The sequence below is a fragment of the Lissotriton vulgaris genome, chromosome 2_1 (genome assembly GCF_964263255.1).
Source record: "Lissotriton vulgaris chromosome 2_1, aLisVul1.2, whole genome shotgun sequence".
NCBI classification, from domain to species: Eukaryota; Metazoa; Chordata; class Amphibia; order Caudata; family Salamandridae; genus Lissotriton; species Lissotriton vulgaris.
This window is the reverse complement of record NC_141687.1, coordinates 2026263014-2026287700: the sequence shown is the minus strand read 5'-3', so window position 1 is coordinate 2026287700 and position 24687 is coordinate 2026263014. Positions and strand designations below refer to the sequence as shown.

Genomic DNA, 24687 nt, shown 5'->3' with positions numbered 1-24687 from the left:
TTATGACATCATCATCAGGACAAGAATTATCAGCATTATTGTTTTGTTCAACAATTATTAACACAATGCCTATTATCGCATTACTTTACATGAAGGAAATGGGAGGCAAGGGGGAAGGAAAAACAGAAATTGTATATAAGTATCAGCATGTAAGGAACAATTTTAAAAACATGAGTGACATGACAATTGCGGCGAGTGAAAAACCATGCATATAGCTGAGTGGAGTCGATAATCGGCGAGTGAAGGGGAGTTCCAGGTCTCTATTAAGATCAATAGCAAGTGAGGGTGGAAAATACTAGTCACGATAACCCGATCGTTCCGGTGATTAAAAGGCTAAGTCGTGAAAGGCGTGAAAAATTACTGTGGCTAAGTACATGGAAGTGTCAATAATCACGGGTGATGGTACGTCGTGAATGGCATGAAACATTTATTAGCTAAGTCATTGCTATGGCAATAATCGCGGGCGGTGGCAGGAGAAGAAACCTACATGTCGGTTTACTAGCTGGTTGTCTCGTTCTGGGTTATAGAGGAGAAACCGCGGGGCTAATGGCATTCTGAGGAAAGAAAAATGTGATGTTAACGGTACCGGTCTATGAATAAGGCGGGGTGCCGGTTCGAGGGTGGAGGAAATAGTTACCTTTCAAAACAATTCCGGGGCTTCCATCAAGGTTGTATGGAAACGCCAGGAGTGGAGTACGATGGCTCAATCTGAAAGGGAGCGGGCGGTTAGATACTTACAGGTAAAAGTATCAGGGTGCTCCAAACAGAGTTACCGGCTGGCGAGATTCACTTACTTGTATTGGCAGGAGCACTGTGGCTAATACGGGAGTCCGATGGAAGTGAACCTCCGAGCAGCCATGCGAGCTAGGTAATCAACCCTCATGGACTCTAGAAATCGATGATGGACTTACTGTGACTAGGTAGAGCAGTGCGGCGGCCATATTGGAGTGGTGATACCTCGGGACAGTCAGACCAAAGCGACAGCCCAGGCCCTTCTAACCGTCCTTTTTTAGAAGGGGGTCGGGGTCAACCAAGGGGCAGAGGAAAGCAACCCTTGACATGGAAAAAAACAGTATACCCCCCAGGCAAACGTTTCACACGCAGACAGCATTACCGATGGTAACATCATCAAATCATACTCCCAATGATATCAGCACTGATTTAGAGACCGGTCTCTTGCCCATCTTTAACCTCACTGAACATATCCTGTCCAGTACTGAAGTCTCGTTATTGAGCAGAGGCCTGTCATTTTTTCCCACAGTATGCCCCAATTTTCAAGATATACAGGTGGAATTATTACGGTTCTTTGGGAAAATTCGCCTCCATAGCTATTTCCTTTTGAATCCCTCTCCTTCTAAACCTGGTAACACTCCATTCAAACCACCATCTAAATTTTTCCCTACCACTGGCATGATCCCGCCAGAGATACCAACTTTTGAAAAACTAATCCTAAAAGACCTTACTGATCTGGAAAACAAGAGGTCCTTTATACCTTATAACATCACGATAGAAGAGAAAAATGCCATTGCCTCCTTGAAAAACAACCAGTCATTAATAATAAAACCTACCGACAAAGGCGGAGGCATCGTGATCCAAGATATCAACCTGTATAAAGATGAAATAATGCGTCAACTGAGCAACCATGAGCACTATTGTAAACTTCCTCGCAACCCCACTGTGGAGATTCAGGACATGATTGCTAAAGTCACTTCAGAGGCACTTGACCTAGGCTTCCTATCTAAAAAGGAATTTGATTTCCTTAATACTAAATCTCCCTGCATCCATGTGATCTACTGCCTCCCGAAAGTGCATAAAAACCCACAATCTCCACCAGGCCGCCCCATAGTATCTGGGTGTGGTTCAGTCCTCGAACCATTGGGCCACTATATAGACTTCGTTATCAAGCCATTTGTACCAGATACCACATGCTATATCAAAGACAGTATAGCTATGAATAATATGATCGAAGACTATCCATTTGATCCCACATCCAGCACGATGTGCACGCTGGATGTGGAATCACTTTATACTAACATCCCCCAATACGAATCTCTTCGTGTGATTGAAGGGGTGTTAGAGACACAAACACGTCCTCACAGTGTCCCATCTAACTTTATCCTCCAGTTACTGGAAATTTGCCTGACTAAGAACTTTTTTCTTTTCGAAGGACAGTTTTATGGCCAGGTTAGGGGTACCTCCATGGGAGCAATTTTTGCACCTAACCTGGCCATTCTGTACATGGATCATTTAGAGACCAACAGTATTTTGAATGTGTCCAATCCTTTCCACAATGGTATCACATTGTGGAAACGTTACATTGAAGACATTTTTCTACTTTGGACTGAATCACTTGATAACCTCACACTTTTTCAACACTGGCTCAACAACAACATTGGAGGCCTCAAATATACCTTATCCACCAGTAAAGAGAGCATTCCATTCTTAGATCTAGAAATAAAAAACACAGAAGGTCGCCTCACCACCACTCTACACCGAAAACCTACTGAACGCAATACTCTTCTTGAGTACAGTAGTCATCACCCAAGAGCTTTGCGTGATTCCCTGCCTTTCTCCCAGTTCCTACGCATTAGGCGCAACTACTATTTCAAGGAGGATTATTTTACTGAAGCTAAAACCCTCAGCCGCAAACTTAGGAACAGAGGTTACCCTCGTAAGCTAGTGCGCCGCTCTTTAAAAAGAGCCTGGTATTGCCCAAGGGAAACTCTCCTGGAACAGAAGGAGAAAAAAGAACAGAATAGACTCATTTGTGTCACCACATTTTCCCCAGCCTCCAATGCTTTCAGAAAGAGTGTGCTCAAGCACTGGCCAGTCCTCAATGCTGGTCAACTGACACTAGAACGTCCAATGTTCGCTTTCAAACGGGCCAAAAACATCAAAGACCACCTAGTAAAGCATCTCTGCCTACACAACCCCTAAAAACGACTATAAATGATGCATGGGGTCTCCCACATTTAACTGGCCATTCTAAATGTGGGAATTGCATTTATTGTGACTCTACTATTGAAGGAAAATCTTTTGAATATGGCACTATCAAATTTGACCGAAGATACTTTTCCAACTGTAACTCTGTAAATTTGGTATATGCAATTTTCTGTCCCTGCATGCTTATTTATGTAGGGCAGACAAGTCAGAAAGTAAAACTAAGAATTGGCCAATACCGAAGCAGGATCCGGTGTAATACGGCCAATGCACCACTAGTTGAACGTTTCCACGAAAAAGGCCACAGCGAAGATGAATTACTTTGGACAGTTGTTTCTATCATCAAACCACCTCCAAGAGGAGCGGATCTATCCCAATTGCTGAATAAAGAGGAACTGCATTGAATTCTAAAAACTGACACTATCAGAAAAGGCCTTAATCGTCTTGAGGACTGGACCTCCTTATTGTAATCTGTTATATGTCATTTCTATCATTTAAACAGTTTTTTTAAAGAAGTCACATATTGCGGTTAATGCATGCTGCATTATTAGTTATACACAATCACACTGATCCCTTTCACCACTCCAATATGGCCACCGCACTGCTCTACCTAGTCACAGTAAGTCCATCATCGATTTCTAGAGACCATGAGGGTTGATTAGCTAGCTCGCATGGCTGCTCGGCAGTTCACTTCCATCGAACTCCGGTATTGGCCACAGTGCTCCTGCCAATACAAGTAAGTGAATCTCGCCAGCCGGTAACTATGTTTGGAGCACCCTGATACTTTTACCTGCAAATATCTAACCGCCCGCTCCCTTTCAGATTGAGCCATCGTGCTCCACTCCTGGCGTTTCCATACAACCTTGATGGAAGCCCCGGAATTGTTTTGAAAGGTAACTATTTCCTCCACCCTCGATCCGGCACCCCGCCTTATTCATAGACCGGTACCTTTAACGTCACATTTTTCTTTCCTCAGAATGCCTTTAGCCCCGCAGTTTCTCCTCTATAACCCAGAACGAGACAACCAGCAAGTAAACCGACATGTAGGTTTCTTTTCCTCCCACCGCCCGCGATTATTGCCATAGCAATGACTTAGCCAATAAATGTTTCACGCCATTCACGATGTACCATCGCCCGTGATTATTGACACTTCCATGTACTTAGCCACTGTCATTTTTCACGCCATTCACGACTTAGCCTTTTAATCACCGGAACGATCGGGTAATCGTGACTAGTATTTTCCACCCTCACTTGCTATTGATCTTAATAGAGACCTGGAACTCCCCTTCACTCGCCGATTATCGACTCCACTCAGCTATATGCATGGTTTTTCACTCGCCGCAATTGTCATGTCACTCATGTTTTTAAAATTGTTCCTTACATGCTGATACTTATATACAATTTCTGTTTTTCCTTCCCCCTTGCCTCCCATTTCCTTCATGTAAAGTAATACGATAATAGGCATTGTGTTAATAATTGTTGAACAAAACAATAATGCTGATAATTCTTGTCCTGATGATGATGTCATAATTTAAAAAGGCATCGAAACGCCGTCGACAAAAAAACTCGTATGCAATATGATGAATGCTATATTGTTTGACGCAATGGTATGGTTATGTTTAAGAGATTGAGTCTGTAGCACTGAACAATAGTATACAGACAGATTTTCGCTTTGCCTTTTTGGCCATTTCTTTGTTGTTTTGTGTAAATGTTGTGGGTCACGGCTGTGCCCACTTGTTATCTTGGTCTTAAAACTCTCTCTATGAACTTGATCATTTAAAATAAAATTCTTGTCCGGCTGGACAAAGAAACATACTACTTATTAGGTGTATGATTATTATTTTTTGCTATCCTGTCCACATATAGGGACCATTGTCTTTTGTAAATAAATCCTTCTCCACCATGGCGCACATGTGTGTGGGATGAGGAGCTTGTGTAGCTTGTGATATATGATTCGACTGTTGTAGAAGCTGCGATAGCAGGTAGCTGGACGTTAGATCTAACAGGGGATCTGTAGGGCTCGTAGAAGATATATCATTCACCTCTTAGTTTATGCTCGTTATTATAACAGCAAAATTAGAAGCATCCACTGTGTAGACCTACGGCCATCTTAAGGTCAAGCAGAGCTAATGTAAGAGATAGACAGACTTAAGCGTCGGCCATTTTGAACTCGGGCATCATGATGAGCAAAAAAGCACATAGCATCAAGTAAAGTATGTTTCCAAAGCCAAAACGATCTTCACAGGCACTGGGCTCCTACCTGGACCAAGTTTGACAGCTGTGTGGCACACTGGGGATTAGGGTGTTCTAAGCACTACACAGGCAAAAGAACCTTCATTAATCTTCAGCTGTTATGCATATCCTCTAAAATGACGCAAGCATTTCACTCTCTTGTATCTTGACACTCTCTTGCGTCACGGAGAACCATGAAGGGGTGAAGAGAAAGTAGGAACTTTAACATGTGGCTTCTCACAGTTCTCATGCACATTCAGAGATAGTACTAACAGTAAGAGCGAGGTGCCTCCTCGTTAAACGCCCATACATCGCGTTTGCAGCAGGCACAGGGTGACTTAACCACATGCCTTCCAAAGGGGAAAAGTGTGCAGGGGTTAATTGGACATGGGGTGCGATTGCTGATGCCCTGCGGTAAAGTCCACCATGTCCACCATTTTAAATGCGTGGTCAGGCGTGTAGCTTTTCAGGTTCGCCTCCGAGCAACAAGGAATGGCTCCAAGCATATATAGCAGCCGTTCATGTAGGGTTTACTATACCGGCATAGATAACATTCCGCTGTCTACCTCCGTCATCGTCATCGCTGATCGTACCGGGTTCTCGGAGCATTGATGCCGCCCACGTGATTCGGCTTCAGCAGTGGCTGAGAGATCGCGGCTGCACCCGCCGTTGCTTGATGGGACCAGGATCACAGGTATTTTCGTTCGAAAAAGGGAGCCGCTGCTGCACCTGGTGTTCCGCCATCGAATCCAGGTAGGAGTGTGTCTCTTCGAAAATGAGCACGACTTGGACGATCATGAGCTGTGACACGGGAGAAGGTGACGGCTCATGCGTCATTTTCACAGGCGTCCAAACCACGCCAGTTTACCAGAAAGTTCTGGGCTGCCTAAGCTCTTCGGGACATTGGGAGTGGCCAGTTTCGTAATAGTTTTAAAAAGTTCCTTAGGATTGAATTTGGCTTCGGAGATTTGCAGCGCAAAAAAACATTTTTTTAGTTTCCAACAATAGCTCCTTGTAAGTGGTAATGCTAAGTCTATATGTTTCCTTATCTGAGCTTTTATAACCTCTCCTCCAGGCCCGTTCCAATTGCTTACATGCCAGTTTTTGTTTTCTTAATTCATCGGAATACCAGGGGGCTCCGGGTTGGGCCTGTTTAGGGGTCCACTTTTTTACCGGGGTGGTATATTTCATGATTCTTCTAACCATTGTGTGTGTTGGCCGGCATTGCCTCATCCACTCCAAGTGGGAGAGGGCGCATAGATCTTACTTTCTGTGCGGTCTATCCGGCGTATAGCAATGAAAACCTAGGGGAGTTGCTTTCACTAAGTCTGGTCCTGAGGCTGTATCTGCCCAGGACTCTGTTATGAATGGCAGTTTGATCTTGTGTTCCTCCATCAGTAATGCACATTCTACACTATGTTTAATCAATGATCTGGCATTTACTAGCACACATCTTAAGGGGGATGGGTCAGCTAATTTAACCTTCTTATCTAGCCTATCATGAGGGCTAATGGCTCGAGAGTCTAAAATATGGGGGAGGTGTAGACAGCAGTTAGAGCAAGTACTTGCCGTGCTATAGTCCCTGGCCGTTAAAGGGATCAAAGGACATTTTACCGTTCCCCTTCCTGGATCCAACCGTAGTAGATCCTCTTTGATATAAAGCATAGTATCTGGGGACAAACGACCAGGGTGACTGGCCCTGAGCCCGAATGTGCACTGGCGCAGACGGACTGGCCTTAGGCGTGCCAGCGGCGTACCCGCTGTGCGTGTCCGCGTCTCTATCTCAGACCATAGCCTAGTCAGAATCTGTCTCTTCTGGAAGGGGGTGCTCCTAAGTCTCAAAGATGGTATTTCCCAGTCTCCTTGACGAGAGATAAGTTACTAAGAGAGGAACTTCGAGGGGCCATCAAAGAATTCTTCCAACTAAATCTGCCACAGGGTACCTCACCCCTGATTAACTGGGATGGCTTTAAGGCATTTATAAAGTGTATGGAACTTAACTCCGCTTTAAATAACCCTAGTGCCCAGGAGAGGGAAGCATTGGAGGCAGCACTTAAGTCTATCGAACATGAACATAAAAAGAATCCCTCACGGACGGTACTACGTCAGTTGAGGGTGGTCAAGGGGAAACTTACAGCAATATATTCTAATAGGGTAGATCATGCCCTTTTGCGACTGCGCCACATCTCCTATACACAGGGAATAAGATTGGATCACACCTAGGTAGGCAGCTGCGGGAAAAGAGGGAGAATGAATATATTGGGTGTATAGCGAACGCAATAGGGGACATTTCTCAAGCAGATACTGATAAGGAAAATACATTCGGGGCATTTTATACAGATCTATACACTGGGGACTACCTTGATCCTGCAGCTCACTACCAATATCTACAGTCGTTGGAACTCCCACAATTCTCTCCGGCCTGGAAAGAGAGATTAATCACCCCTATCAGGGGTGAAGAGGTAGGTACGGTAATCGCTGCTCTCAAACCTAACAAGTCCCCGGGCCCGAAGGCCTGACAGCCCACTTTTGTAAAACCTTTGCCCCTGACATTATTCCACATTTAACACGCCTCTTTAATTCAACAGCGGAGGCCCCAGCCGTCTCACACTCTATGGCGGAGGGTGTTATCACGGTCATTCTCAAAACCTGGAATAACCCACAAAAATGTGCTTCTGTTAGATAAGCCTATTGCACTAATGAATTTTACTCTTCAATCCTGGCGTTGACACTGGAGGACCCGATGCCAAACTTAATCTACACGATCAATCGGGCTTCATAAAAGGCAGACAGACCCACAATAATATTCGTAGAATCCTCCATTTGATTGGGAAGGCATCCAATTTAGGATACCAGCAGTTTTGGTGGGCGTGGACGCTGAGAAGGCATTTGACAGGGTGGATTGGTCGTTCCTCTTTCTCACACTGGAACAGTTTGGGTTTGGCAAGCTGTTTTTAGATATGGTTAAAGGTAATTATGCACATCGAGCTCTACAGTTCAGGATAATGGGGTTAGCTCTGCTCTTTTTTCCCTAGATAGGGGGACAAGGCAGGGCTTCCCGCTCTCACCATTAATCTTTGCGCTAAGACTAGAGCAGCTGGCTCTACGGATCCGAAAGGCGGCAGAAACCCTGGGCATCCCTTTTCGGGGGAGGAGCACACAATATCATTTTTTACTGATGATGTGCTGTTATCGCTCACTTCCCCCCACCGTCCGCTGCAGGTGGAATTACAGGAATTTTAGAAAGGGGTGAGTTTTAAAGTAAACCTAGCGAAATCCTTTATCCTGAACTTTACACTGTCAAAGGAAGCCACCTGTAGGTTGCAAGTATGTACCTCGCTTCAATGGCCCAAGCACACGCTCAAATACTTTGGTATTAACTCAACCCCACTTTGTAGGACTTGTTTAGGGCTAATTATCCCCTGCAGCTGCTTCAAACACAGCAGGATCTCAAACACTGAAGCCTCTCTTTATCTCATGGCTGGGGCGCATACATGTGATAAAAATGACGTTATACCTACATTTTTATATTTGTTTCAGGATCTCCCAATAGAGCGGGACAGGGATTACTTCCCGAAACGGCGGACTCTTTTTCCGCTTTACATCTGGCAAAACGGTAGAGCGTGGCTTCCCTTTCACACTTTACGACATGCAAGAAGCGAGGGAGGCGTAGCACTGCCGGACCTTCATTTATATATCAAAGCAGCCCATCTACATATATTGGCAGAGTTGTCCAAGAGAGAATCGGAGAAACAGTGGCTGCATATGGACAGAGCGATAGTGGGGAGAACAATATGGGATGTGGTATGGAGACCTAAGAAAGATAGGCCACTAAACGCTTACATCAGCACTCCCACACTCACCATACCTAAAGTATGGGATGAGGTATCCAGAGGGCTGGAGTGGTCTATGTTCCCCTTGCCTTACACGCTAATCCACTTTGACCCTGATTTTCCACCGGTGTAGCACGAGGGTCCATTCGATCTCTGGAGGGAAGTGGGCTGCTTGATGCGGTCAGATTTATTTCATAATTACGACATTCTCACTTTTGCCTGCTGTCAAAGGGATTTCAAGGTCCCTCCGGGCGAATACTTCCACTACCTTCAACTTAAACACTGGGCCCTCCAACCATAGGCCAGACAGGCAGCAACACGAGGGAAGACGCCAATAGAAAAATGTGTGCAGCGGGTGGGGTCCATGAGGGGAGTGATCTCCTTCCTGTATAGCCTTCTTCTCTCTACTTCATTCACTCTGAGACCCCGATACATGCATGCGTAGGATCAGTGGGCAAGGAGAGAGATCTCAGAAGCGGAATGGAAACATCTGCGGAGGGATATTGCTAGTGATAACCATTCCCTAGAACTTAGGGAAGCACATTATAAGATTCTTTTTGATTGATATCTGTACCTAACAAAACTTTAAAAGTTCTTCCCAGAAACCTCAGATTTGTGTTGGAGAGGGTGTGGCATTTTAGGGGACTTTAGCCATATTTGGTGGGACTGCCCTTTGATACGAACATTTTAGGAGGAGATTCTATCCCACATGAAGGACATTCTTGCTTACCCTATACCAACCACCAAGGAGGGAGCCTTATTGGGATTGAGGGACCCGGAGTTAGAATATCAAACAAAAGCTAACGGCTATAATGTGGTGATATTTAGGGGCTGACAAAATAGCAATAGTAATGGCATGGGAAACAAAGGCAGCGCTGGTGCGATCACAATGGCGCTCACGTCTCTGGAAGATATTGTCTATGGCGAGGTTGGCTGATATTTTTAGAGAGGACTATAACATTTTTTAATACAAATAGGGCCCCCTTGTCACCTATCTCACAAGTGGTCTCCCCTTGCCGGTACACGCTCTCTCATTACGTGATATGCACATATGCCAGTTTTAGGTGAAGGACACTTGGCCATCTTGAATAGCCGACCAGACATCAGAAGTTCACATAATGTCAACAGACCGATATTTATCCTGACTTTGAGTCCAGTGCAGGCTTCATCCAAGGACCGCCTCCCTGGTTATTATTATTTTGTGGGAGGGAGGAGGGTGGAAGATAGGGGGGTGAGATGGAGGTATAAAGTTCTAGGCCTCCTGATTTATAACATAAAGGACTCACAGGGTGAACTGGAATATGAAGAGAGTAACAAGACCATTCCCCATATCATGGAAACTGTAACCTCAATAGATACTATAATAGCCAGGGTGGTCTGTTGAAATACCTTTCTTTTTGTGTTGTACAGCCACTCTGTGTATTGTTTATGTACCTAATAAAACAGACGTTTGAGGGAAAAAAAAGTTAGTTCTTTTTCCCCTTCATCTGTTTAAGCCATAAGAGGGGCAAAGGCCTCCCTCTCAATAGCTGACCAACACTTTCTCCCTGAGGGTCAGCCTTCTGCTGATAAAAGCTACCGGCTGATCCTGGCCCACTGCATTAAGTTGTGACAAAACTGCACCTGTTTCTATCTCTATAGCTGTCTGGACAATGAATGGTTTGGAATAGTCGGGACTTTGCAGAATTGGAGCAGAGCACATGGCTTACTTCATGTCATCAAATTCCTTATGATAGCTAATTGTCCACGGAAAGTTCTTAGGTATTCTTTTGTAGGCAAGATCATTAAGGGCTGTCACTATGGATCCATATTCCTTAAAAAATCTTCTGTAGTACCCAGTCAGGCCCAAGAAAGCTCTTACCCAAGTCTAGGTAGTGGGAGCAATCCAGTCCATGGTGGCCAGAATTTCGCTCTAAAATGGTTGACCTTGGCCTCCACCTACAAGGTGGCCCAAGGTACTTAACCTTGCCCTGCCCTACCTGGCACTTTGTGGCCTTGAGAGTTACGCCTGCCTTCTGCAGGGCCTTGTGTACATTTCTGCAGTGGACCAAGTAGACCTAAAGACCGCTATATGATCTAGATATGCTGCACTATAGTCTTCCAAACCAGACTTTATTCGTTAGCCTCTGAAATGTGACAGGTTCATTTTTCAAACCAAAAGGCATCACAATAAATGTATAATGCCCACTTGAGATTGAAAATGCTGTCTTTGGCGTGGCATCCTCAGAGAGTCTGATTTGCCAATAACTAGCAGGTCAAATGTACTAAGATACTTGTCCTGATGCAATAACTGAACTGGTCAGGCTATCTGTAAATTTTGCTCTTCTCTAGCAGGCTGTCACCTCTGTCCACTTCACGGGTACACCAGGTGGTTTGACCTGGTATCAAAGAAATGAGACCAGGCAACTGATTGAGAACCCGTCTGCAATCAGCTTGCTATTGGTCAGTGAGGCTGTCTGCAAATACTATTCCTTTCACTGATATATCAACAGGGTCTCTTAAAGAGGAGATCAGGTAGAGGGTCGCTCTCTTCCGCCTGTCCCTCTTCAGTGGCCATGAGCAAGCTCATATCAGCCCTGTCAACAAAAGGTTTCAAGCGATTCACAAGAAGTACCCTGTGGGGACGTTCAACTCAGTAGGTTTCCAATATATTGCAGGGGCACTGGCGGAAATTCCCCATAATTTCTGCATGAATCATGGACTCCACTTTAGACCATCCCGAAGTTTCCAAATCATTGCCCTTTATACAGTCCACAGCTAGGTCTGGGGATACCACAACTCTTTTTGAGCCAGTTGCTCCTAGCCCCCTGAGGTGGACAACTGCCATGTAATGATCTGTCCTGACATTGCTAGCATTGGTCAATTGGTTGATCTGACCAAGTAGAACCTGCTCAGGAGACAAAGGTTTCTCTGTCACCATAGTGACTCTGGCGCCTCTGTCCTTGTAAGCTACAGCTTCCTGACCATTTATGAGAGGCTGTTTTCTGTATTTGCCCAAGTTAGTGGGATTTATAATAAGGGTGGAAAGCTCAGTGCCACCATCACAGACTAAAACAGTCTGAGTGGGTGTCCTGACTAGGCCATAACCCACTTCAGTACCCAAGATTAATTTCTCTAAACCCTTTGGCGGCATTACTCGCACCAGTGCTATTGATAAAGGCAATAGGAGGGTCAGGAGTAGTAAAAGGAGTATTGGTGCTAGACTTAAGGCAATTGCCATCCTTACACTATGGCCTTTCCTTATATAAACAGCACCAAGATTTCTTGTTAGAGGAGGCAGAGGATTGGGACCTACCCCCAGAGGCATATTTTTAGGGACCTTCCAAAGACTATTTATTTTCCTGAGATGTTCTCCCCACCTTTCTCTTAGGTGAAGAATCTCTTTCTTCTGGTCACCACCACCATTAGACTTTTGTTTAACCCTCGTATGGAGAGGTTAGATCTGAGTCCATCTGGTCCTGCTAATTTTGACAGTTTTATTAAGGATGTGCTCCCTCACAAGTAAACTGTGCAGCACTTCATAAACATGCTCATTTATTAAATGAAGCCAGCCTTCCAGAGCCTTAATTGCATTATCCAGAAAATCTGCACAGTCTTGAGCGTGTGCCTTCTTTGTGTCCCTAAACATAACCCTCTATTGCTCAGTGGTTAACCCAAACCCATCTATGAGGGCCAATCTTCAACACTAAGTAATTGTTTGCATCTTCTTCCTTTACTGGCAAGAGATTGTCTCTATTTTTATTAGCAGAGGGAAGCCACGTGATCACTGCCCTGAGGAACCTTCTTAACTTTACAGGCCCTCTCTAAAGCAGTAATCCACTTATGGATGTAATCCCTCTCCTGGTAAGGAGGGACTATCCTGCTTAAGTTCCTAGTATCAAAGAAGTGTTGCCTAACTCTAGGTTTACTAGTTCTCCCACCAAGTAATTCTAATCCCAAATTCTTCCTAGCCTTCTGAACTTCCTGGGTTTCCTTATCTAGGGCCAACTGTTCTTTCTTGATTCTGTGCCTAGCTCTCTCTGGTTTGAGCAGGTGCTATTCCCTTCGAGAAATCCCCTCTATTACTAGAGAAGGAGGGTCCCTATGGAAATGACTGAGGAGGACCTAAACCTCCCCTGACCCTTTGTACACTAACAGGAGGCTTCTCTCAGTGGCACTATCACTACTCCCTGGGGAATTAGAGTTCTTCAGACTCCCCCAGGGCATGCTCAGAAGCAGAGTCATAGTGTTGGACATCCCTGGCTCGCTCATCTTCAGGAGCATCACCACCCATACCTAAGACATTCTGCCCATCTGACCCATCAGGATTCTAGAGGTCACCCTGCAGAAGCATCTCTAAGAGTTTATCTTTGTTACCTGTCTTAAGTTTCCTAGAGGCAGCCAGGGTCCTGAGTTCCTGAAACTTAAAGCCACTGTTCTAAAGGGTTGAGCCCCACTAGACTTAACCAACCTGAGACATGGTACTAGGTGTAGTGTGGTGCAATGCACCTACCTACCCTAGTGAACTAAACTTCCAAAGATTTGAGAAAGAGTTGTGCTAACAACCTTGCCAGCCAAATCCAAAAAGTCCAGTAGAACTTCCTTGATAAAAGTATTTTATATGTGCCTAGCTAGTGATGGTTTTATAACTTTCACTTTGAGGAATTGGTAAAACAGTGCACTCCGATGCAGGTGGCTGGCTTATTACCTGGTGCACACTCAATCCAGGCAACCCTTATGGTGATTTTAGTGGTCTTTGATAACCATAGAAAACTCTCAAAGTGGTAGCTGTGGAGAGCAGCCTTCATGCTTATCTTGAAGGAGTATAAACCAGCTTGTTTTACCACATGTAATCAACAGTGTAGAATAGATGAAAACGAACCACATAGTTTAAACACAAAAAAAGAAGTCTATTTATTACATAACAAATTAACATATTGTTTATATCTCAGAGTAGGAGATCTACCAATCCACACAAGAATACTTCAAAATAATCTGGAAATAGCACAAATTTACACTGAAAATATACACTGGTCACCAGGGGGAGAACAAATCATATACTAAGAAAGTGGAATGCGAACTGCAAAAGAGAACAGAACTTGGACCAGAAGACTCAGGGGAGCTGGGTAAATAAGGAACCATCCAAGGTAAGCAACAAGGAACCCCACAGAGGCTGTGTGCAGTGTGGAAATACAGCTGCGTATCCAAAGGAAGTCAGTGGAAAAGTCGCTGTTGCAGTTTTATAGAAGGACCCTTCCAAGAGGACATCGAAGAAATCCTTTGGAGGACCGAAGGTTGGAGAGCCACCCCCCTCATCAATGCCCCAGGAACTAGGTTACCTGTACCAGGGAAACCGGTTGCACAAGGGTAAGTGAAGTCGGAACCTCCCGTAGATGACAAGGAAAGACTGCAAAAAAGATGCCTCTGGAGAAGCCTGTGAAGGGGTCGTCCAGGATCCAGGGGTGGATTCTGGAGGAGAAGAACCTACAAGCAGAGGGGACAGAGTCTATGCCACTTGGAGGTGACCAGGAGGCATGGAAGCACAATGCCCACTTATAATGAGAGGTTTAGGAATGAAGACTGTGACCTTGTCGCTGCAGCTGTGAGGGCCAGGCGACGCTGAGAAAGACTAGTACACGAGTGTACCCGACTGACTTAGTATATGGCGCTCACTTACTAAGGTGGAGAACCCTGCACTAAACCAGACAGCCCTTATGGTGATTTTAGTGGTCTTAGACATTCATAGAAAGCTCTCTAAGTGGTAGCTGTGGAGAGCAGGCTTCAGGCTTAGTCCCATTGTTCATGACGAGCTGGGCTCGTCATCAGCACACGACCACTGTGCACCATGACGAGCCCAGCTCGTCATCAACAGCGAAGGGGTTAAAGAGCTACTTGTCTAGATTGCTGACTAGGAGTGCCAGTAATTCTGTACAAATCTAAATAAGGGTATTGATTCCTTCGTGGGTGTGTTAGTGCATGTGTGAGTTAACTATAAACCTTTATGACTAGCTGTCTTAGTTTCTCTTTGCTCTGGATATGTGTATGTAACTGACTGTAAATATTACTTACTAGCGCTATTACCGAGTGTGAAGGTTTATAATTGTGTGTGCAAGTGCCTCTTTTACTGCTAGATACATAAGTGCTGTATGGCCATCTGATTGAATGTGTAACTGATTCTGTTTGACTGCCTAGGTGAGTACCTCTGCTTTTGTAAACACATATGTGAGTTGCAGTATGAGTGGTTGCCTGCATGTTTAACTGATTCTGGAAGTTTGCATGTGACTCACTGAAACTTCAAAGTACATGTCTTACCTTCTAACGACATAGCACCCTACCCTATGGCCTACCTACACCCTAATGTTTGGGGTGACTTGTATTTAGCTGAAGGAACTTTTAACGTTTGTTAAGGGGATATCAATGCCAAGTCAATCTGGCACCAAATCTCTGCAGTGTTTAAAGAGCTGCTTGTCTGGATAGGTGACTTGGAAAGTCACTACTTGAGTACAAACCTAAATAAGTACATTACTACATCTCTTGGTGTGTCACTGAATGTGTAAGTAACTATGTCACTATAGGACTAGTTGTCTTAGTATCTCTATGGCTGTCTGTGTGTCTGTAACTGCCTGTACATATTACATATTGGCTCTATTACTGAGGGTTGAGATATATAACTGTGTGTGGAAGTGGCTCTTTTAATGCTGATGGGGTAGGTGTGTGCCTATATTCTTTTATTAATAGGCATGTGAGTCACAGTATGGATGGTAAGCAGTGTAATATGCCAACTGAAACTAGCAGTCATACTGCATACACAGCCTCTACAAATGGAGGTAGGCTATGGATTTAAAGGTCTACTAGTTTGGATGAGCGAGTATCACTACTTCAGTACACTTTTAAATAATTGGATGTGTCCCTATCTTGATGTGTCACTGGATGTGAAAGTAACTAAGTCACAATGTCTTTATGTCGATATGAGTGGTTGTATATATTACTTACTGCCTCTAATACCGACTGTTGGGTTTTATAAATGTGTACACAACTGCCTCTGTTCCTGCTGTATGGGTAGGTAATTGAATATATACATGCCTCTGTCTCTGTCAAACAGGCAAGGCGAGTAACTGCATTTGTAAATATGTACATAACTTGCAGTATAGATGAAATACTGCATATTTAACTATCCCTGGAGGTCTGAATCTATACCTGTGAGACTTTAAGGTGCATGTCTAACCCTCTAAACACAGAAAACCCTGCACAATGACTTACCTACATCTTGTCTAAGGGTTGACTAGTACATAGTAAACAGAAGATTAAAGCTCAGCAAGGAGTTTTAATGTCAACTCAACCATGCAGTAAAACAACATACACAGACACTCTACAGTTTCAGAACAACACACTACTCACACACCTACTCTCTGACCCAGGCAGGCTCTCATATACTCTCTCACACACCCATAAAGACACTCACACACATTCATAAACCCAGAAAAACACTTACAAACCCACTCACAGATTCTCTCATACTCAAACAAAAGTTTATATACATCATACACACTTTTATCAACTTCATCTATTCACATACCTTCAAAATCATATACATATTTTTTAATTATACTGTAATCTACAAACCTGTAAATTGAGTTGGTTGATCAGGTTTCTTTTAATGCATATGAATGGCATACCACTCTCATACAAAGCAACCATTAAAGGTGACCTTTTCAACTTTGCTGTCAGTTACAATGTTGAAGGTAGCAAATCAAAGCATTCCTTTCTTATTTTACTTTTCTTTTTTAAAAAAAGTATATACTTTTTTGTACTTTTCTAAAGCTTTTAAAAACACAATAACATCACACTCATAATGAACAGCAACATCATGATCATTTCAGCCTTTTGCTGTACATGGACACTGATTAGTTGTCTCTCCAGAATATTTGACTTTTTTTTAACCCATGTTTAAATGATAGGTGTTTCTTAACCCTTTAAGTAGACTTTTTAGTAGTTATTGTGAATTTGTCACAACCCTCAGTGTGGTCCTCATGTAACATTGTGACGAATTCGCAAATAACTATGGGAATCCAGGAACATGTTTAGCTTTGTATTCTTCATATTTTGCAACTGCTCTGTTTATTACATGCATGCCACTAAGAAAATAAACCCTCCTTAACAAATGAGTGTAAACTTCGCACCTCCAAGTGCCATTTTTCTAAGTGTGTACCCCAGTTTGTTGATCATTATTGTGTTGCTGTGAAGTTGTTAATACCCAACTACATGATTGAGACATCCGTGATGCCAACTGCCTCTTCAGAGACAAGGCAGCCTTAATGCTGGAGCACTTTAAAGACTCACGGGCTATGGCCAAGTCCTTGGGCCTCTCAGTTGCCCAACGCCCACCCCAGTCTTCCTACCGCCCCTTTCATGGCTACGGGAGGGGTTTTCAATCACGTCAACCCTACTCCAGCCACCATCCCACAAAAGCTCCCCAGTCTGTGCTGGGGCAAGAACGCGGTTCATGCCAATTCCGTGGGTCTGGTAGCCAGAGGTCTGCCACAAACACGAATCTCACTGCAGCCGCTAAGCTCTCCTAATCTTCCCTACAAGATCATGGGCGGCTAATTAGTGACAGAACCATCAACACCACTGGTATTCCATACCTTAGGTCAGGTGGGTTTCACAGATTATTTAGAGGACTTTAAATCCTTCTCTCCCACTTTGACTCCCGCTAACGATCGGCTGACGGACGATCATTTTTCCTTGCTCCGCAAGGAAGTCATGGCTCTCTTGGTCAAGGAAGGCCTAGAGAAGGTTCTGGTTTCAGAAGGAGGTGGTGGTTGCTATTCCAGCTACTTTCTGATTCCAAAAAAGAACAAGGGGCTTTGCACTAGTTTGGATCTGAGAACCATCAACCTTTTCCTCAAGAAGAAGTTCAAGATGCTCACTTTGGCTTGGTTGTTGTCTGCCCTGGACCCAGGACACTTGATGGTAGCGTTGGACTTGCAAGAAGCCTATGGTCATATTCCCGTACTACCTGCTGTTTACGGTAGGCCACAAGCACTTTCAGTTCATTGTGCACCCCTTTAGCTTTACCAACGACCCTTGGGTGTTCGCCAAGGTGATGCTGGTGGTTGCAACTCATCTGCGCAGATCAGGAGGTACCATTATTCCCCTTCCTCAATGACTGTCTGCTAAAGGCAAGATCTCCCCATGCTGTTGTCTCCCACCTCCAGACTACAGTAAACCTTATGTTATCGCTGGGGTTCACTATCAACGTGCCAAAGTTACACCTGACTCCCTCTCAGACGCCCCCTTTTATTAGAACTGTTCTGTACACAATGCAGTTTTGGGTTTATCCCACCAAGCAGTGAGTCCAGGATATTTAGGCGCCAATGTTTCAGCCCCTATACTGGATTTTGGTGAGACTGACTGAAGCTGTTGGGCCTCATGGCCTTTTGTATCCTGCTAGTGACACATGCCAGATTGCATCTGTGGGCTCTGCAGTGGGACCTGAAGTTCCAGTGGGCACAGCATCAGGGGAATCTCTCCAACATGGTCCAGATCTCTGAAGCAATTGCATAGGACCTGCAGTGGTAAGGGAACCGTGATTGGGTCAGAGGCAGAACTCTTCCCCTTCCCCAACCAGATTTCACAGTAGTGACAGATGCTTCTCTTGTGGGATGGTCATCCGAGGGCAATGGTGATCAGTGGACTGTGGTCTCAAGCGGAATCCAGACTCCACATAAATATGTTGGCTCTTCAAGAGATCCGATTGGCATTGACAGCCTTTCTACCCTCCATTAATGAAAGGCTAGTGCAAGTGATTACAGACAACACCACCGCCATACGTTACTGCAACAAACAGGGTGGGGTCATGGACCCTTTGTCAAGAGGCCCTGTCTCTGGAAACGGCTGGTGCAGCAGGGCATGTCCCTGCTGGTTCAACACCTGGCAGGTCCTCTAAATGCCAGAGCAGACAAGCTCAGCTGTCGAGGCCTAGCAGATTACAAAAGGCGTCTCCAACCATAGGTGGAACATGGTCTTTTTCAGCAGTAGGGGAGCCTTGGTTAGATATGTTTGCGCTGGTGTTTCCAAGGCGGCTCTCGGCTGTAGACACTTTTCGTCTTGAGTGGAACTCAGGCCCCCTGTGGACCTTTCTGCCCATACCACTTCTGCCTAGAGTGAGCAACAACCGGGTTCAAGTCATCTTTGTGGCTCTGCCCTGGGCACGGAGAGACTGGTATCCAGAGCTTCTCAGTATGAGCATTGATCTGAGGGTCTTCTGTTGCAGCAGCCGAAGAGGATCCTCCACCTGAACTTGTCAGCTCTTCGCTTTCTTGCAGGGAGATTGAGCGGCGACAGTTGACAGCTTTCGACCTTCCTCCTGAAGTCTGCAATGTTATTCTGGCAGCCGTGCAAACGCCTACCAATGGAAGAAATGTGTATTATATTGTACAGAAAAATCGATTGACCCTCTTTCTGATGACTTCTTTTCTTTTTTAGCATTGCCCAGCAGGGCTCTGCTCTGGGCGCTTTAAAGGGTTAGCTTTCTGCTCTGTCTGCCTTCTTGCGGCTGCCTGAACAACCCTTTTTTTTTAAAAACAGTTTTTATTAGAGACAAAAAAACAGCAGCAGCAAAGACATTACATTAGCAGTTCAGCTATAGATAAATGCATTCTAGTACAAGTACAGTGTGCAGTAACCTTTCGGAGTCTCTCAAATAACACCGAGCAATATCATAGTCATTAAATGGGACAAAACTTATTTAGTCAGATCTGAAAATCACCATTTCAGTTTACTTTAGCAGCCCAGGGATGTATGTAGTTCCGTGTGTATCAGCTCCCTCCAAAACTGACCAACCCTCTTTATTGAAGTCCACTATTGTGAATATGTTACTTAAAGGGCGTGTAAGCATGTTTCTCCCCTTTTCTTTCATTATGCCTCATTGTGGTACCTTAATTTGATTCTCACTTTTTTTTATGTGTGCTCCCTTCAAGCCTTTTTATATTGTCCCCTCTGGCTCCTCACCATCAAGTCAGCTTTTCTTGTGGTACTAAAATCTGCCCGGGGGTGAGTGAGCTGCAGGCTTTATCATCCAAGCGTCTGTTACGGTTTGTTTTTCCAGACAAACTGGTGCTGTGCACTAGGGATTCTTTCCTGCCGAAAGTAGTTACACCATTCCTTGTGGTACAATCCGTTACCTTGCCCATTTTCTATTTTCCTCTACATCCCTCAAAAGAAGAGCGACTCCCACGTCTGGACCTAAAAAGAGTATTGTTGTTCCAACTTGACCGCACACAAGAGTTCAGGGTGCTCGACCAACTCTTTGTGGGGTATGTTGAAGCGAAGAAGGGTCAGGTGGTACATTTTGTGTTGGGTCATTCTCTGTATAAAAATCTGTTGTGTACTGGCCAAGAAGCAGCTTCTAAGGGCTTACGGTCTCAGGCCACCTGGGCTAAAGCTGCCACCAGTGTGTTGGCACATAGAGTCCCAGTCCTGGACATCTGGCAGGCAACGACATGAGCATCCCTGCACACATTTACCAACTCTTACTTCTGGACAGTCCGGTCAGCAATGATAGGCACTTCACCCGTTTGGTCCTGCCTTACTTTTTATTTTAGAATTTGTCTGTAGCCCGCCACTGGTGATGATATTGCTTGGGTATCTATTCAAAGGTAACAAATCTGAGGCTGGATATCTCGATCAGATGAACAAGTAACTTACCTTTGGTAATGCATTAACTGGTAGAGACGAGATCTGGCTGCAGATTCCTTACTGACTCGCCCATCGCCCGCTCTATGAACAAGTTTCTAGGTTCAGGGCTGATCCCTTTCTGTGTGCTAGTTTGGACACACAAGTGTCAGTGCATTTCAGGACTCCACACTTCTGGTGTGGAAAGTCATGAAAAGTAACTGACATCTGCATGCTGAGGGACACCTATATAGGTTTCATAGATGTCACTTCTGGTGCAGATGCCACCACACAAAGCTGACCAACACCACCTACCGGCACAAGAGACAGAACCCACTCTAAATATTCCATGTACAATTTGCAGATAAGTTTCTACAGCAATGAAAACACCATAGGATAATTAGAGAAACGTTCTGTCACAGGAATTATGTATGCAAAACAGAATTGAATAATTAAACAGTGATTTATTTCCTCAAAAGCACATAAGTTGTATTTCAAACAGTCTTAGCATTTACAAAGCACAAATTCTGTGATGTAATTAGGATTCCGGTTCCTTGTCTTTGTAGCACGAAAACACCCTACGCGAGTTTTGTCACCACCGTGACTTCCTCAAGGCTGTAAAGAATAAGCATGAATACAAGAGTTGGCACATGTATCCAAAAAGAATCTAAGACCTCATAGTTGTATCTTGGGTTTAAAAATGTGAAAGAGAATTAATGTCACTCAAAAGAGAGAAGAAAGAAGAACATCCAGAGCAAGGGAATATTAGAGTGTGGGAACGCCGAAAAGACGAGTGAAACTTAGCCTCACATAGCTTCAGAAATATGAAGCTATACAGGCATGAAAACCTTTTATCGTGAAAAACCAACAAGTGAAAAGATTTTAAAAAGATTTAGAAGAAGAACCGTGTGTGTGCAAAGACACTAGATATAGTTCTAGGAGTGACCCATATACCATGAGCAAGTTCTAGATAAAAACAAAGCAATGTAACCTTGTATTGTAGTAGCATAAGAGCCTGGGAAATTGTTCTTATTTTGGCTCTGAAGTCTCAAACTTTTGAGAATCCTTTGTCAGGACTTATAGCGGGCGGACTGAAATTACAAAAAACAGACTTGATTAGTGCCAGTAATGATATACACACAAAGGTGGGCCCATAGTCATAGATCTGCGGTGTTATTTATACCTATAGAAGCTCATTCGTAATGCTTCAGATCCTCTCTTGTCTTGTTCTGTCCTGGGCACTGAGGATTGAGGTCGATTATTTACTAGGCAGCAGATACCTATTAATTAAAATAGATTTGGGATCAAAAAGTCCCATGATGACTTAAACCAAGGTTCTTTAAGGACTATCTCCCTATTGTCAGAAAATTACTCACAATCTATCAGCTTGTGATTCTCCCAGTTCGAGTTGTCTTTTGAATTTAAAACTCAGATTTTAGACATTCTGTAAAGTTGCTAACGGAAAATTCCTGAGTAGCAAGGAATAAAAAGAAAGAAGCTTCATTATTGTTTCTTCACTCCCGACCCAAATGCAGTAACATAGTATTGTACACGTCAAAAATCACGATGTCCCAGGAAAACTTACACTAGAAACAAGTTCAGATCTGTGTTGTTTATTGTTGCCAATCCAACAATAAAAGTCCAGATATTTAGTATGTCATAGTAAAGTCCTGTGCTGTAAAAATAAATAAATAAAATGTATTGAGCCTTCAGAATAAAAACCCACAGGGGAGACTAGTCTGAAGTAGTAATCTTTTCCTTAGTTAGTTAAGGAAGCAAGATAAATCCCAGTATTTCGGGTTCTGTGATAAGACTCTAAATATCAAAGAGATATAAGAAAATGAGATTCATATACAAGATGTTGAATCAGACTTCTCGGAACGCAACTGATTCCAAACAGCTGTACAGTGGCAAACAAGTGATTGAGTGGGGTAGCAGGCTGATCGAGTCATGTAAAAAGATTTTCATACTTATGAAGTTCTTGTGTCATAAAAAGCACGGATCTTCGTTACAAAGCGTGAGAGGTAATGGTTCCAATCTAGGAGCTATGGACACACATCTAAAGTTATGTATTTATCACACAGCCTTTATGCCCAAACTGTTAGACACGATGAGCAAGTTCAACAGTGTCAAGTAAAGGGGTGTGATTACCTAAGTTTGTACAAAAAACCTATACGTTATCTAGCTCCAGCCCCCATGACACTCCTAGGTCCTGTGAGAAGAGACCATATGTCTCAGGAATACCCCCACAAAAGTACAAGGCAGCCCGATAAGTTCCTAAGAAACACACAGTAATTTAGAAATTAGCATGGTCATGTTGGCCATTTGACACTCCGCAGCCCTTTCGTGGGTCTCAAGAGCACACCATCATAAAAAGACATGCGGCGCGAACATATATCTAAATGCCCCGCAGTCAAATTAATACTATGACGTCGGCCAGTAAAGAGCCGACACCATTGCCGTAAAATTCTAACCCAATTATGGGAGAGGCGAGTATCCGGACTCACCTATAGTAGTGCCTCAGCAACCCGCTTATGTCTGTCACCCGTATCGCCCAAAAGTTTGAACTGTTGAATTATTCAATCCTGTTTTGCATACATAATTCCTGTGACAGAACGTTTCTCTCATTATCCTATGGTGTTTTCATTGCTGTAGAAACTTATCTGCAAATTGTACATGGAATATTTAGAGTGCCGGGGTTCTGTCTCTTGTGTATTTTGAAGAAGTCGCTTTGTGCCTTGTTCTAACTGATACTCTGGGTTGTGGGGTATCTTACCCTGAGTGGCACCTATCAGAATTGTTGAAATGTGAAGAGGAAACATTTAACTTGTACCTGTGTCTGGCAACACCTTCTTTGAAGTGCAACACTATATCCACCACTACCGTGTGTGGTTCCTCACCACCTACTGGCACTTAGGGGTACTGTTCATGCAAAAATCTTCTGGATCCAGCCTGATGCCTGGGAAATTCAAAGGTAAGGAATATGCGGCTAGATCTTGTCTCTCCCAGATAATGTCTTACCGAAGGTAAGTAACTAGTTAATACGGACTTTTGAGGTGTTTTGGATGCATGCTTGTCATACTGTCTAATGTGCTGTGTTAACTGTTTGCTAGAATTTGGATGCTGTTGTTTGAGCAGTGATTACCAGCTTTGTTGTACCTCTGTAGTTTGTTGGTTGTGTCAGGTGTTCTGCCTAATCTTCCTATTGCTTTTATAGTAGAGATGTATAGACAGGATTATAGATGAAATGCTGATCCTCCTTGACAAGTATAAAGGTCATATTAGTAACCAGAATATTGAGAAATTGATGTATATTTTAACCTTGAAACAATATATCTATTTACTACAGATTAATATTTTAATTGGAATATAATAATCTTAAAAATACTCAGAGGTACAAAATGAAAATAACTAGAAGGTACCACATAACTACTCCCAAGAGCTGGATATTCACAGAAATTAACCATGAGGAGGATATGGGCCCGCGTACATCTAACTAGGGAAGTAAAGAAGTGTAGTTCACAGACAAGCTTGTTGTATTTAACGTCCATCATAATGTTATTCACTTTATTGACTTTGGAAGGATAAAAGGCTGAGTTAAAGTTTCCAGTAAATGAACCTGCATCATACAGGCCACTTGTCAATGCAGTTAATAGAGCGAGTTATTTGATTTGTAAAGATACACTTTCGTCCTATTTGTTTTAAGTTGGATTAATACCTCCTTATTTTTGTTACCTTGTATGTGCTGCACTAGCTGTTCCATAATGAGGAGGCAGAGAAAAGACAAGATTGTGACTAAATGGTTCGCAGTAATATCATTCCTATTTAGGTTTTTAATTGTTGTTGGTTTTATTATTGTGAATTTTTATTCTGTGAATTGCTCTTTTATATTGTATAGTCTCTTTTGGTTAAGCCTGTTTCCTGAATGTTACTTTCTGGTATTTCTATGCATGTTAAAATTAATAAACACCCAATGGAGCAGCAAATTTGCATGCCTCTTTAATTGCACTAAAACAGATTTTTAGTT

At 43.6% G+C, this 24687-nt stretch overlaps 1 protein-coding gene across 1 annotated transcript in view; it reads left to right on the top strand.

The window, feature by feature from the left end:
• The window catches only part of LOC147733678 (transient receptor potential cation channel subfamily M member 7-like), a 1990815-nt gene that overhangs the window by 1320650 nt on the left and 645478 nt on the right, over nucleotides 1-24687 (top strand). The window lies entirely within an intron of this gene.